We start from the raw sequence: 14,924 nt of genomic DNA on the forward strand, positions 1-14,924 counted from the left end.
TTATTCAAGTATTTTATGATTTTGGCAAACGGATATCGCCGTACATTTCGCGTTTTGCTTTGTGGCATCTCGGGCACAATCCTATATTACTTGCATGGTTCTCTTAAACGAATTAGTAATTATTCGCGTGAGATATTTTTGATATTTTCAATAATTCTCAATTTTCATAATTCTTTTTAATGATCCATTCTTCAATAAAGATTGATAAAATATATGTTTTTTATATGCGAATTTTCTTAATATCGTGAAACAATTTGTGCTGAATACAGCTTTGGCTAAAAGTACTAAACATCTTGTTAATCATTATTTAATTTTTCAGTTATTCATACTAATAATAAATTAATTTAAGACACTACCACTACTGCAAATTATCCGTGTTTCGGAAATTCTTTCTTAAAACTTTCTAAATTTACGTATAATACCGATCATGGCTCGATAAAATAACGTACGAATTATTTAAAATAAAAAATATAAAATAAGTTCCAGAAACTTATTTAAAATCGTAGGAATCTGTAAAAAGAACAGGTACGAAAAACTTGTTTAAAATAAAAGATGTAAAAATAGTTTCCGAAAACTTATATAAAATATTAAATAAGAAATAAATCAGAAGTGTATAGTTATTTAAAATAACGAATTAATACTAAATAACGCTTTTAATTTTTTTATTTAAATTACATACTTTAATTTTCGTCGCTTTTGCAAGTAAATGAAAATTATTAAACGGTTCTTACGTACATTTTGACATCTTTAGAAAGTATTTGTAAAGTTATATATTTATAATAAATTGTATATAAATTGTTATAACTAAATATAGTTCACAAAATAAGAAAACTGTATTTTTTTATACAAAAATGTAAAACTCTGAAGCAAAAATATTTAAAGGATAAATATGTTTCATATATAATATATATAATAATATATGTTTTTAAACATATATTCCAATTATAAAATGTTTTGAATGTCAATTTTAAGATATTAAAACATATTTATCCTTTAAATATTTTTGCTTCAGAGTTTTACATTTTTGTATAAAAAAATACAGTTTTCTTATTTTGTGAACTATATTTAGTTATAACAATTTATATACAATTTATTATAAATATATAACTTTACAAATACTTTCTAAAGATGTCAAAATGTACGTAAGAACCGTTTAATAATTTTCATTTACTTGCAAAAGCGACGAAAATTAAAGTATGTAATTTAAATAAAAAAATTAAAAGCGTTATTTAGTATTAATTCGTTATTTTAAATAACTATACACTTCTGATTTATTTCTTATTTAATATTTTATATAAGTTTTCGGAAACTATTTTTACATCTTTTATTTTAAACAAGTTTTTCGTACCTGTTCTTTTTACAGATTCCTACGATTTTAAATAAGTTTCTGGAACTTATTTTATATTTTTTATTTTAAATAATTCGTACGTTATTTTATCGAGCCATGATCGGTATTATACGTAAATTTAGAAAGTTTTAAGAAAGAATTTCCGAAACACGGATAATTTGCAGTAGTGGTAGTGTCTTAAATTAATTTATTATTAGTATGAATAACTGAAAAATTAAATAATGATTAACAAGATGTTTAGTACTTTTAGCCAAAGCTGTATTCAGCACAAATTGTTTCACGATATTAAGAAAATTCGCATATAAAAAACATATATTTTATCAATCTTTATTGAAGAATGGATCATTAAAAAGAATTATGAAAATTGAGAATTATTGAAAATATCAAAAATATCTCACGCGAATAATTACTAATTCGTTTAAGAGAACCATGCAAGTAATATAGGATTGTGCCCGAGATGCCACAAAGCAAAACGCGAAATGTACGGCGATATCCGTTTGCCAAAATCATAAAATACTTGAATAATTGTACTAACCGTTCAATATTTTTCAAACGCCTAAATAGGCTATAAATAGCACCCGGCGAAAAACTCGGGGGGGAAGGGGGTCGCGCGCGACGAAAAGCGGTGGGTCGCGAGGCGAAGGCGTAGGGGGGCGCGGCGCGGTAGTCGATCGTCACTTTGGTATTCGCTCGACTTCGCAGCAAGACGGACGTGTGGCGTGAGGCGCTCGCGCATTAATCTACGAAAATTAGAGATTCACGAACGCGAACTGTTAATTAATTACATAAGGAGGCTCAAATAGTAATATTGCTCAAAACTAAGGTGTGTACTCAGAGTTATATCTCAATCTTTATTACTCTCTTTGACGATTACGTTCAAATAAAGATTAATAATATATATTCTTTAAGTAAAGATAAGCGCAAACATTTTTTAAATTATGAAACAATTTGAACTAAATATAATAATGGATATAAATAGAAATATCATATATTACACATTTACAGATATATTAATTAGATATTTAAGGGCGATATTCATAGTCCGTTCTTATTTCAAGACTGTCTTAAGTAATGTCTTACGATGTTAATACGGATCTCTGATTCGTGACTTCTTAAAATGATACTTAAGACGGTCTTGAATATAAGCCCTGACTATGAATACCGGCCTAAGATATAGAATTGCGTAACGAATTCAAAAAATAAAACGTAAATCGTATATAAATAAAGCATCGTGTAATATTCATCGAAGAATATTAAAACGTAATTACGAATATTATTTTACTGATTTTGTAATAGGCGTACGTTAGTACGTAGTATTTCGACGGTTGGCGCGTGACCTTCGGTTGGGGATGGTACGAGGTGGCACGGAACGGCGCGTCATGTTTACGCCTAGTTATCGCGCAGTTATTATTCCCTTACCGAAGCTCGTACAAACAACGTAGCTGTGTCGCGGCTTCTTTTCACATTACTTTTTGAAATCTTTTTCGCGGAGAATGTCTAATACAATATGAAACGTTGTATTATATTTTATGAATAATTATTCATACTAGTAATCGTATTATGTGAATATTCATAAAATACAACATTTCGTATTATACCTAGCACTTTTTGCTATTATTATATGTTTCAAAAAGAAATGTGAAAAGGAGCAGTATGCGACACGGCTACTTGTTTGTACGAACGGTATCACACGAGTCATAGAAAAGCAACGTTGATATGAATACTCTCATGCAAAAAAGTCGCAATTCCTGCTTTCAATACAATTAATACAGTTTAATAATTTAATTAATTTTTGTTTTTGTGCATCTTTCGTTACGATCCGTTAAAAAATTAACCGTAACTTTGGAACAATTAATAAAAGAAACATTTCTTCCTTTTATTAATCTCTAGCCTATTTTATAGATTCTAATCATATCTTACAGACATTATCTATGAATAAATAAAAGATTCATCCCTTTTATCTGCTTTGACTTTTTCGCAATGATAACGGATTGCAGACGTGATATTCGTTTCTAAAAGTTAACCGATTGCAATAATAGCATAGTAATATAGCTATTTATTACATTTTTCAGATTATCTTCCCTCTCACGGGTACACCTTGACGTGGTGAGGGGGCTCAGTACCCAGAGGATATTTTACACGAAAAGAATGATTTTTCTCAAATATCTAAAAATTTTCGGATGTGTCTGAATGTATATATCTAGATAAATTTTTAGATATTGAGTAAAATCGTTCTCTTCGTGTAAAAATCCAAGGGGGAAGCTAACGTCGCCGATTTACTTGAAAATGAACGAACCGCAGCCGGTTCGTCGCGTCGCGCGTTTCGCGAGTGCCGTTCTAGTTATTGGACTCAAGTTATAGTCCGCGCGCGATTACAGTGTATTCGCGAGTGTTTTACGCGAGTGTTTTACGCGAGTGTCCTGTGCATATTCTGAGAGGAGGTGGAGGTCTGGGAGAGACATCGGGCACTGATGGAGCAACCTGGCGGTAAATATTATTTTTTATTTGTGTAATATTAACCTTTTTTCGCTAGTTTTTAAATCATTTTATTTGACAATAATTTAAAAATGATTATTTTTAAATCATTGTTAAATAAAATGATTTAAATAATTCTATGTTCTATAAAATAATTATATAAAGTAATTCTATAAAATAATTATACATTCTCTAAGGTATTATATATTCTCTAAAATAATTATTGTATATACATTTTTTAAAAATCTTAGCGAAAATAAATTTGTATAAAATTTTTAAGTAATTATTAAGTAAATATCTTTTTACATAATTTAGATTTTTAGATAAAAGGAGAGTTATTAAAAATTTAGATAAAGTATATTTTTTCTAAAATAATTATATATATTCTCTAAAGAAAATTTTAGCAAAAATAAATTTGTATAAAATTTAAATATTTTAAAATTTTAAATAAATTTATTTTTACTAAGATCTTTAAAGAATATATAATTATATATAATTATATATAATTATTTTAGAATTATATATTTTAGAATTATTTTAGAATTATATATTTTATAAAAAAATGTATAATTATTTTAGATAATATATAATTGTTTTATATCTAATTAAATAATGGGTTCAAAATTCAATGTTTACAAAAATTATATTTTCAAAATTATATGATTGTTTTTCAGCAAACTGCATGCGTTCATATAGCAATTATTTTTAAAGTAATGTTTAAAGTTATTAGTTATTTTTTTACTCACTTTTAATTTAGATTTTAATTTATTTGTTACAGATGTAATTTTGAAGTAATTCTCCTTTTACATAATTTAGATAAAGGGAGAATTATTTAAAATTTAGAGAGAGATAAAATAATTATATATATTCTCTAAAATAATTATATATATTCTCTAAAGATCTTAGCAAAAATAAATGTGTATAAAATTTAAATAATACTTTAAAATTTTATACAAATTTATTTTTACTAAGAAAATAATTGCTATATGAACGCATGCAGTTTGCTGAAAAATAATCATACAATTATGAAAATATAATTTTTGTAAGCATTGAATTTTGAACCCATTATTTAATTATAGATATAAGATAATTATGTATTATCTAAAATAATTATACATTTTTTAATAAAATATATAATTCTAAAATAATTATATATATTCTCTAAAGATCTTAGCAAAAATAGATTTGTATAAAATTTAAATAATACTTTAAAATTTTTAGATAATACATGATTGTTTTATATCTAATTAAATAATGGGTTCAAAATTCAATGCTTACAAAAATTATATTTTCGTAATTGTATGATTATTTTGCATGAACGCATGCACACTGCATGCGTTCGTATAGCAATTATTTTTGAAATTAATTATTATAAGTTATTTTCTTACTCAGTTTTAATTTGGATTTTAATTTATTTGTTGCAGAAGTAATTTTTAAGTAATTCTCCTTTTACATAATTTAGATAAAAGGAGAGTTACTTAAAATTTAAATAAAATAATTATATATTTTTTCTAAAATAATTATATACAGGGTGTTATTAATATACGACCCCGCTCGTCCTGAGCAGGTAGATTGGACTAAATTGAGTTGAAAAATCTTTTAACATAGATCGTTTATTTGAAGTGTAAATATTAAACGTACTTCCAAATTTAATTTTCTTTGTAGAGATTGTATATCTAATATGTCATTAAAATATTTTTTTTTAAATATGTGTTATATAAATTTATATATTATAAATGGTTGATGTTAAGTCTCCAAGTATATTTGATTTTTTATAACATGCAAAATTAAAAGTAACACTAATTTTTGTAGGCTTTCGAAAGTGATCCTCAATATAGATATAAATCTGTATATACATATATATATATATATATACCTCTGTGTGTGTGTGTGTGTGTGTGTGTGTGTGTGTGTGTGTGTGTGTGTGTGTTCACTTGATATTAAATTAAAATTTTTTACTTGAAAGAGGAAACACTCATATCCGCGCGTATCGGTTACCTATCCGTCTATTTTATTTGACGCAATCAACGAATGACCTTTCGGATATAATGAAAGCGGTTTTGATTTTCCCTACAAGTTCTCCAATAAAACGTTACTCTTATGCGGAAGTATCGTTTATCGAAAAAACAGAATGTTTCATGGATCTCGCCCACCCATATATAGGATGTTTAAAAAAAAAACGCATGTACAATAATAGCAGCATTCCATCGTTGAGGGTGCTTGGAACGTGCTTTTTTAATCTGTATTTATACTTAACTTATCATACACTCAATAAACGATGATCAGATTTTCCACCTACATGTTTATCTATGTACGTTGTAAATTATTCGACAAATACAGTTTTAGCAGTTTACTATAATTTTTGATAAGGAAAAATCTAATCAGAAATATGGATGTAAAATATCACTGTCAATTGTATTTTATTTCAAGATTGACAAAGTCTAGTTATCTGACTATTAAGCCAAAAAGTAATAAATGAGATGTGCCTTATCTAGTAAAAGCAATGTGCATCGTTTCACAAGCGACGAGCTGTAGCATTTAATTGCGTGTTTGTGTACATGACACATGCGGTAATTAACAGCAAATGCATATTCGGAATTGGAATTTTCGATTAATTTGCTTTGATCTTTTGTATTTATTGGGAATGTTTTCTTTTTATTCTTAATGAATATGTACACTCAATCCTTCTATGCAAACTACATGTTCAGATAAATATTATTATAAAAAAAGTACTAGTATACTTGCTACATAATCTTTAAACTAATTATAAAATAAATTTTATCAATGTATAAAATTTATAATGTTTAATAATTAAAATAGTATTTTCTATTTTTCAAATTAATACAATAGAATATGCAGAACGTATCCAGCAAGCCTATAGTATTACAGTTTCCTAATCTTTCTGTCAGTGTCCACCGCAATATGTGTAGTTATCGGAGATCTGTTGGACGTTTCCGATCAGTTCGTTTAGCTTCGATGCATCTGTTCGATTACATTGTTGCAACAATCGACGGGTGACCTTTTCATCGCAATGGAGGCCACGCGAGGATTCGCGATTCCGTTCGAATCCTAGCCGCGACGCAAATTGGTCACGTGACATTATGGCATTCCCCAAATGACTGTAACACGTTACGGCATTGCTCTCAGCATGTTACATGCATGGACACATAACATCTCCCGTTCCTCCTCTTCATCCCACGCGTCTCGATCTGCCGAACAATGCGCTCAGACCAATGATGAGCTTTCGGAGAACGCTTTCCATACATCATACTCGAGGATGCGCGCATAATTCCATAAATTTTTCATTTGTATGATATTCTGCAATTTACAAAAGCATCAATCGCACTAGTATATGCAATATCCCTTTGGTTGATTAAAATAACAATACAAATTAGAATAGAAAATTATTGAATAAGAATTAATGATAAGATGATTACTTAAATTAAATTATACATTAATCTATCTAGATGCAAAACGATTCGATAGGAATTTAAATTGCTTAAACGTTATTTATATATTCTGAGATTATGCACAAGTTCCGTCAATGAAACACAAATAGGTCAAATTTTAACAAAAGTATCTCTATCATTCTCATATTATTAATACGATATTCTTGTATTATATTATCACGTAGTCTAGAATTTTGAAATTTTACCTATCCGTGTTTCGTCAACGTTACTAATGTCATGGGATTTGCGCGTAAACTCCCAGAAATAATCTATTTGATAGAGAATTTAATGCGGCAGCTAATGCGGCTCGATTTGTTTGAACTTTTCGAGGAATACGTATTCCAGGAAAAGACTGCGCACGGTCTGCGAATAGTTTGAGATGCTGTAGGATGTATGCAGCGGAATGATATCCCCGGAGACGATTTCGTTACACCGTATCTACATTCGGCTGCAGTATAACTGGGTGATGCACCATCGTGGCGAGGACGAATTTGCGATTCATGTTCCCGCTGGGGTAGCCGAGAATTCGGGCACGCCAATTCTCTGCGAAGTCATTCGGAAGTCTTCGCAACACCTATTGATTTGGAAATTACTCGGGATCCTATTCGCACGTTCCTGCATTTTAAAGCAAGTCTAATAACCATACGCGATCCGAGTACGTTACCAATTCGTATCTAATACCAAGTCGATTGTATCCTGTTTTGTAAAGTAACTACCTGCAAACAGTTTAAAGCAAACACTCAATTAAACGCAAATTATTAGACACTCAAACACTAAAAGCCAATGCAATTTTACACTGGCATTAATTAAAGTTATAAAAATTAGTAAAATCCTTCTTTATCTATAATTTTGATTCAATAAATAGTTCATATGTATAAATAAATATATAATATTATATATTATATGATAAGTTAGTCGATAAGTCGAATCGACTAATGTTTATAAATTCAAATTAACGCTAAATTTTATGTATTAATTCGTTACGCAAAAAATATAATACCTACGCAAAAATTTACAGGGTTTAATTTATTTATATTTTTTTATAAATAGAAAATTTACATTTTTCGATTTATATAAATATCTTATTTATACAAATTTAATTAAATATTTTCCATTAAAAGCATTTGACCGAAGCTGCTGTCTATTAAATTTAGTAAAAGAAAGAATTTAAAAATATCCATTTTCAAAATTAATTAATCGACTACATAAAGAAAGAGTGTGTATATTTACGTATATGTACATAAAGCTAATTTATTGTAAAAAATTATAATTTTCATTAATTTAATTTTAGAAAATTGATAAAATAAAGTTTTAAACAAAAACTGCTTAAACAAAAAGTTCCATATATAAATATCCCAATGCATTTTTTTATTTTCGAAGCATTTTTATAATATGCATGTTCCATGCTATGCAAATGTCCATTGTAACTTGTTTACATCCATTTTTGTAAAGCATTTCATTGAAACAATCTATTGTTTTCCGTGATTCTTTTCTTCCTCCGCGCATAGTCCGAATTTATTATAAATTTTGAGAATTCCATCGTTTCGACGTTTATGCATTCGAAAACAGCATGGAAGTCATCTTAGCAGCCTTTTAATATTTTACTGCTGTTATTACGATCGTTAATATTTCTGGTACACTTGGTTTAAAATCACTGACCTGGAAACAATACCATCTTTCAACTACTCGCTCATAGTAATTTTATTAATTTTGCCATAAATGTTCCTGCGCTTTTTCGACGTCGAGTGTTCTTTGCGTATATGCGAGAAAATTCCTACATCAAGATAACATTTGGCTTTGATGAGTTAACGAAAGTATTTTCTTTGATTATTTTATTACTCGATATGTCTATGTCATTGACTAGTATTGACATACCTGTCGGCAAATCTGTACTGTAGATCCGCCGTGAAATAAAAATTCTCTTCAACTGTCACTAACAGTTAGATACAATTATAATCTTGCTCATTAGAAAAAGAATTTCTCTGATAAATATTACGTTTTAATCGCAACAATCTTTTCCTATTACTTTAAATAAACATCATTTACTTAAAACAAATTTTAATTTAAATGATACAATAAAATTTGTTATTAAATAAAAAAATTAAATCAAAATATAATATATAAAATAATTTAATACATAAAAAACCTGATATATGAAATAACTTAAATTGCTAATTATAAGTATATTTTATATCATAAGATAAAATGATTGAAATATCATTGAGCAAGATAATGCTTTCAAGTTCGTCGCATGGAAGTCTGAAATAAATTAGGTATGTTCTATTTCGCGGTAACTCTATTTACGTTCCAACAATACTTTACGTTATGCTAAGTGCGTTAAATTTCGTGAGTATTTTCACTGGTAATTTCTTGGATGGAAATTCACATAATTGCAGTTATCTTCGTGTAAGCCAATCTAACTTCATAGTAACATATATTTCTGTTACTCAGTCTCCGTAATCCAAGTTTAGTAACTTTGTAGAACATTTAACTTTGAAATTGCAATACGAGCCAGAGCACGTTGAATATTTTCATCTCCTGTCATCAATATGCATCTTGTAAGATTGTTCGATTAAATAATTTAAGAATTAAGAAAAATAAAAACATATTTTTTCAAACTTTTTATCATATATCATATTTTATACCTTCTGCAGTTGTAACATTATGTATATGTATATATATATATATATATATATGTATAATTTATATATATATATATATTTTTTTCTATATCTCTGTTATTAAGAAATTGAACGAAGCTATCTGAAAACAATGAAAACCAGTTTCCATTTATAAGCTTCTGTGAATTCCGAATATATTAATCTCCGTTTTAGGCACCATATGCAATCAAAGCAGTATTATTGATTCAATTGCGGCTACGTAAATCTCTCACGTAAAGAATAATAATCGAGGTCAAGGCGGTTTTAGGGCAAGTATCAACGAGCAAGATAACTGGATGCACACGTGTCAAGAGGAGATAACTCTCCTTTGTAGACGCAATCGAGCTGAGCGATTGATTGAAGTGACCGCAATAGTCTGCGGCAGTGTTCAATTTGTCGGGGCAGGTTCTGAACGTTCTCTTTGGTCGCATAAAATCTGTACAATTGTGGCTAAACCATATCACATGAAACAATCCTCGGCATAGTTTCCTAATCAGCATCCGGAGTATCTACAACATTGCGTAATAATGTGGTTATGGAAATACTATACATCCAAAGTACGAATTAGTATTCATTTAACTGAAACAAATATTGAATTTCTGGTAATAATATCTAATTTGTAATTAATTGATGATAAACATCTAATAATTGAAATTGGTATTAAATTATTTTTGAAAAATATACAAATATATAAAATGTACAGTTAGTGGATGTCCAGTTAGTGGACATGGCCCAATTTCTTGGACAAAGTGATATACAATTTTAAATATTAAGCTAATTTAATTAATTTAATTAATTTAATGATATATACAATTCTAAATAAATTTTTTAATAAAAATTTACTAATGAATTTATTTAGATTCATAAATATTATTTAAAACTTATTATTTGAAACATTTTATCATTTCGTCCAATAATTGATTCATGTTCTAACTACATTTATTTTATATGCAAAAAAGATAGAGGTATATTGTATATAATAAAAGTAGATAGATAAATAAGTAGATAGATAGAAAGGGGAGAAAGGAGGCAGAGGGAGAGAGGGAGAGAGAGAGAGGAAGAAGAGAGAGAAAATTCAGTATAAAATCAATGGTGTTTACTGATAATTAGTGATTCATTGAGCGTATTTACTCGACTTTTGTCAGAGTAATTCACGTTTCTAAAAATGTCTAATTTGTCGTGAAGTTACGACAAATAAATAAGATTTTGGCTGTTCCGTTTCTTGCATTCAAACAATCCTAGCGAATTGTTATGTTGCGGTGAAACATTTTTCTCTTTCTTTCTCGTTCTCGTTTAGCTACGCGGTAGACGGCAGCTTGTTAAACCACTAAGTATTTGCCCCAGTCTGCTCGAAAATTCCGGTGGAGGACTCGACGCCCAGAAAAACAGAGTACGTTGGAACAAGTCCAGATAATAGCGCGCCATGAGATTCGACAGTCATCGAGAAAAACGAAGCGCTGTTATGTTTGGCGCAGAAAAAAAATTCTTTCAGATTGAAGATTTGATCACAATTGTACTCCTTAAAGCAATATGGAATCATTTTTAACATATTTTGCACTTATGTTTTCTTTCAGATGCTATTTATGTACGATTTGATTAAAGTATTACAAATTTTTAATTTTGAAATTTATGTATACTTAATTGTGTGAATCTCAAATTGTAAATCTCAATTAAATTTTTAAAATTTATATCTGAATAGTAGATTATTATATTTTATTTAAATAAATTTTAAAGTTTAATTGAGATTTATAAAAAAATTTGAGATTTAATTAAGTATACATATTTCGAAATTAAAAAGTTGTAATACTTTAATCAAATATATGTTGATGAGAAATCAGTTTTAAATACTTAAAAAACATTATTATTGCTATATTACTGCTACAAAATTTTAAAAATTTCATTTTCCTGTATAATTCCGCAATCCCACACTGTAGTTAAACCAGTGACAATGTCAGAAGTTGAGATGGCGGTTGTGATCGTGTGCAACTATATGATCCCATTAACCCTACAGAATCGAGCAGGTGTTTGGAGAATGATCGACAATGAAAAGTTTCAGCGAGACGTTAAATTATGTAAGGGAATGTGGGGAAGTAATGACCACGTGGATTAACCTCGACCTTAGATAGAGCTTTGGATAGTGGTTTTTGAAAGGGGCGAGGTTAAACGATAAGATCCAATTATCGAGAAACAGTTTATCTCGCGAACGAACGAAAGGTAAGCCGATGAGAAACTCAGAGCTCACTTTTCTCCATGAAATAGATCAGGACTTCTAAAACGTCCGATATATGCCGCAGGAGAAGAAAAGTCGATTGTTAACTCTGTTGATATACGACTGATTTAGAGAATTGCGAAACTCTCTCTCTCTCTTTCTCTCTCTCTCTCTCTCTCTCTCTCTCTCTATCGATACGGAAATAATTATAAGATTGCTATCATCGATAAAGATAAATAGTCTGTATCTTGTAACAATTCCAAAAGAAATTCAATGTGGAGAATACATTTATAAACATATATAATAGACGTATTAAGCAATTATTGTTAAGCTACATATTTTCTTGTAACTGTGTATTACAAAACAGAAATGTATTCTATTATATAATACTACTATAAAAATATAATTTATAGAATTTTAATTATGAAAGATTCGGTGATTAATTTTCTCATTGGTTTAAGAATTATCTTTCATTACTGCACTATATAGTTATTTTTCGTGATACAACGTTATATATTATTTCGTTGTTCTTACCGTTTCTCCTTCCTAAGCTTTCGTGATACAAGGATCGATATATCTACGTATTGCCGTACATTTCGAGGATATATCGAAGTTCATCTTCGTGGATGCGAGCCTCCCATGGGACACAGGAATGCAGCTTCCATGCAGCACGGAAGTAAGCATTCCTAAGATGCTGCTCGTAATCAGGATAAGAACGCGGTTTGAACACGGGAAATTTGAAAGCCGATGCCTTACGTGACGAGGCTGATAATGTATGAAGAGAACAAACGAGACCAGAAATCTTGTACGCGACGGTAGTAAAAATCATAGCAATATAGCGAACTGAGCAATATATTGGGGACAGTTTCTATCTTGTACATCAAGAAGTCACGAGGCTCGTTGCATGCACTCACTCGTCGCATATGTGCGATATTTGTCTTCAGGATATTTCTCTTGACATGCGGACATGATGTAAAACAAGACTTTTCCCAAAGAGAATTGCGCTCTTCTTGTTTTCTACATTTCCTCTAAGTTTTCTATTTTTTATTTTTCATAAATTCGTATGCCTCTATTTCCAATTCATGACTTTGTCTTTATTACAATATATCTTTCTTTATATAATTCCAGGAATTTGGTCATATTACATCTCCTCACTTTAGGAAATTAATTTTTTCACATGCGAATATTATTGCATTTTTCGTTAGTATTATTAATTTAAATTTATCTAACATTGAGAATGACTTGATTGGAGTCGAAACATTTGTTAAATTTTGTTTACTTTATGTTATCAATATTGATTCGTTGTTTATATAAAAGTTATTAGCATAAAACATCCAGCTTGATTCGTAGCCCTTTTATATTATTTATTTATTTTATATATATATATATATATATACTAATAATAAATAACAGTTTTATGAGACTTTCATTTATAATTACATTACACTTCTATAAATTAATATTAATTAATATTAATTAATTTATAAAAGTGTAATATAATTTAATGTTCTATGAATTCTTTAAACTAATAATCTTTAGTGTATATATTAATAATTATATTACATGTAATAATTATAATTATATATATTTTTCTTTAATCCCTGTTTATTAAAACTTTTTAGATTTTTAGAAAATTTTTGGATAAGTTTTTATTTTTATTACATTTGATATAAAATAAATTTTGTTGACTGAGACAATTTTATAATTTCATACATACTCTATATTTTAACACGAGAAGAGTAATTATTGTATAACATATGTCTATATGTCTATATGCATATTAATAAATATCTTTTTGTTTAAATTTCCAAAAACGTATAAAATTTTTTGAATTTGCGTTGATTGGTCACTTTTTAAACTAATTCTGACGTGTATTAATTAATTTCCCATTCAATTTTCAGTAACGAATTGGTTACAACAATCTATGTTTTCATAAGAGTTGACGACTTTAATTGGCGTACGAGAGCTGATAAAAGCCAACAGAGTATTCTAGAATTCAGCTTGGATTGTAGTATTAATTATATACATTGAACTCTCGTGACACACATGTGAAAAAATTCTCGAAAAATATTTCAAGTATTGTGAATACGCTTTTATAATAAGATTTCAGCAGAAATTAATTTTATAAGTTAAGAATAATAGTGATATTTACAAGTTACACAATAAAATTATGTTACATACATAAACTAAGCACTTTATTAAATACCTTAGTAAACAAACGGTTTTATTATGTTGTAAAATATTTGAACACGGCGAGTAATATTGTTTGTAATATTCTTTTAAACATTTTTCTCCGTCTCTCTCTTCCCCCCCTTCTCTCTTTTTCTCTCTCTTTCTCTCTCTCTCTCTCTCTCTCTCTCTCTCTCTCTCTCTCTCTCTCTCTTCTTTAATGTAATATAAATTTATGAGCACAAAAATTTTTCGTAATTTATTGACGTTGCTCGATCATCTTTCTTTAACGCCATATTATCCGTGAAAAGAGCTTATTTTCAAGAAAGATTTATTATACTAAATTTGTGATAGTCATGAAAATATGCACAAATAATTTACTTTGTCAACAACGTCCAATTGATTAAATAACGCACTTTGTATACCATTATTATGCAACTTGCGGACATTCTGAGCAATGAAGGTCTTTTGTCTTCACAAACCTTGTTAAATACACATGCGCTCTTCTGCAGCAATTTTTAATTGCGATATGAAACTGCATAATGAGTTACGAGGCCGCTTCTAGCGCGTTAATTCGTTTTGCGTCAGACGAATTTCAAACAAAATTCAAGCTT

At 28.7% G+C, this 14,924-nt stretch overlaps 1 protein-coding gene across 3 annotated transcripts in view; it reads left to right on the forward strand.

The window, feature by feature from the left end:
* nAChRa7 (nicotinic acetylcholine receptor alpha7 subunit) overlaps positions 1–14,924 on the forward strand; it is a 240,533-nt gene that overhangs the window by 140,316 nt on the left and 85,293 nt on the right. The window contains exons 1-2 of one of the 3 annotated variants that reach the window (XM_087412612.1): positions 2,036–2,171; positions 3,421–3,835. The exons of the other annotated variants lie outside the window; for them this stretch is intronic. The gene's annotated coding sequence lies outside the window, so the exon portion shown is untranslated. Of the gene's footprint in view, positions 1–2,035; positions 2,172–3,420; positions 3,836–14,924 lie in introns of those variants that run through there. 3 annotated transcript variants of the gene reach the window in all.

The sequence above is a fragment of the Acromyrmex echinatior genome, chromosome 13, assembly GCF_024713525.1.
Source record: "Acromyrmex echinatior isolate Ae372 chromosome 13, ASM2471352v2, whole genome shotgun sequence".
NCBI classification, from domain to species: domain Eukaryota; kingdom Metazoa; phylum Arthropoda; class Insecta; order Hymenoptera; family Formicidae; genus Acromyrmex; species Acromyrmex echinatior.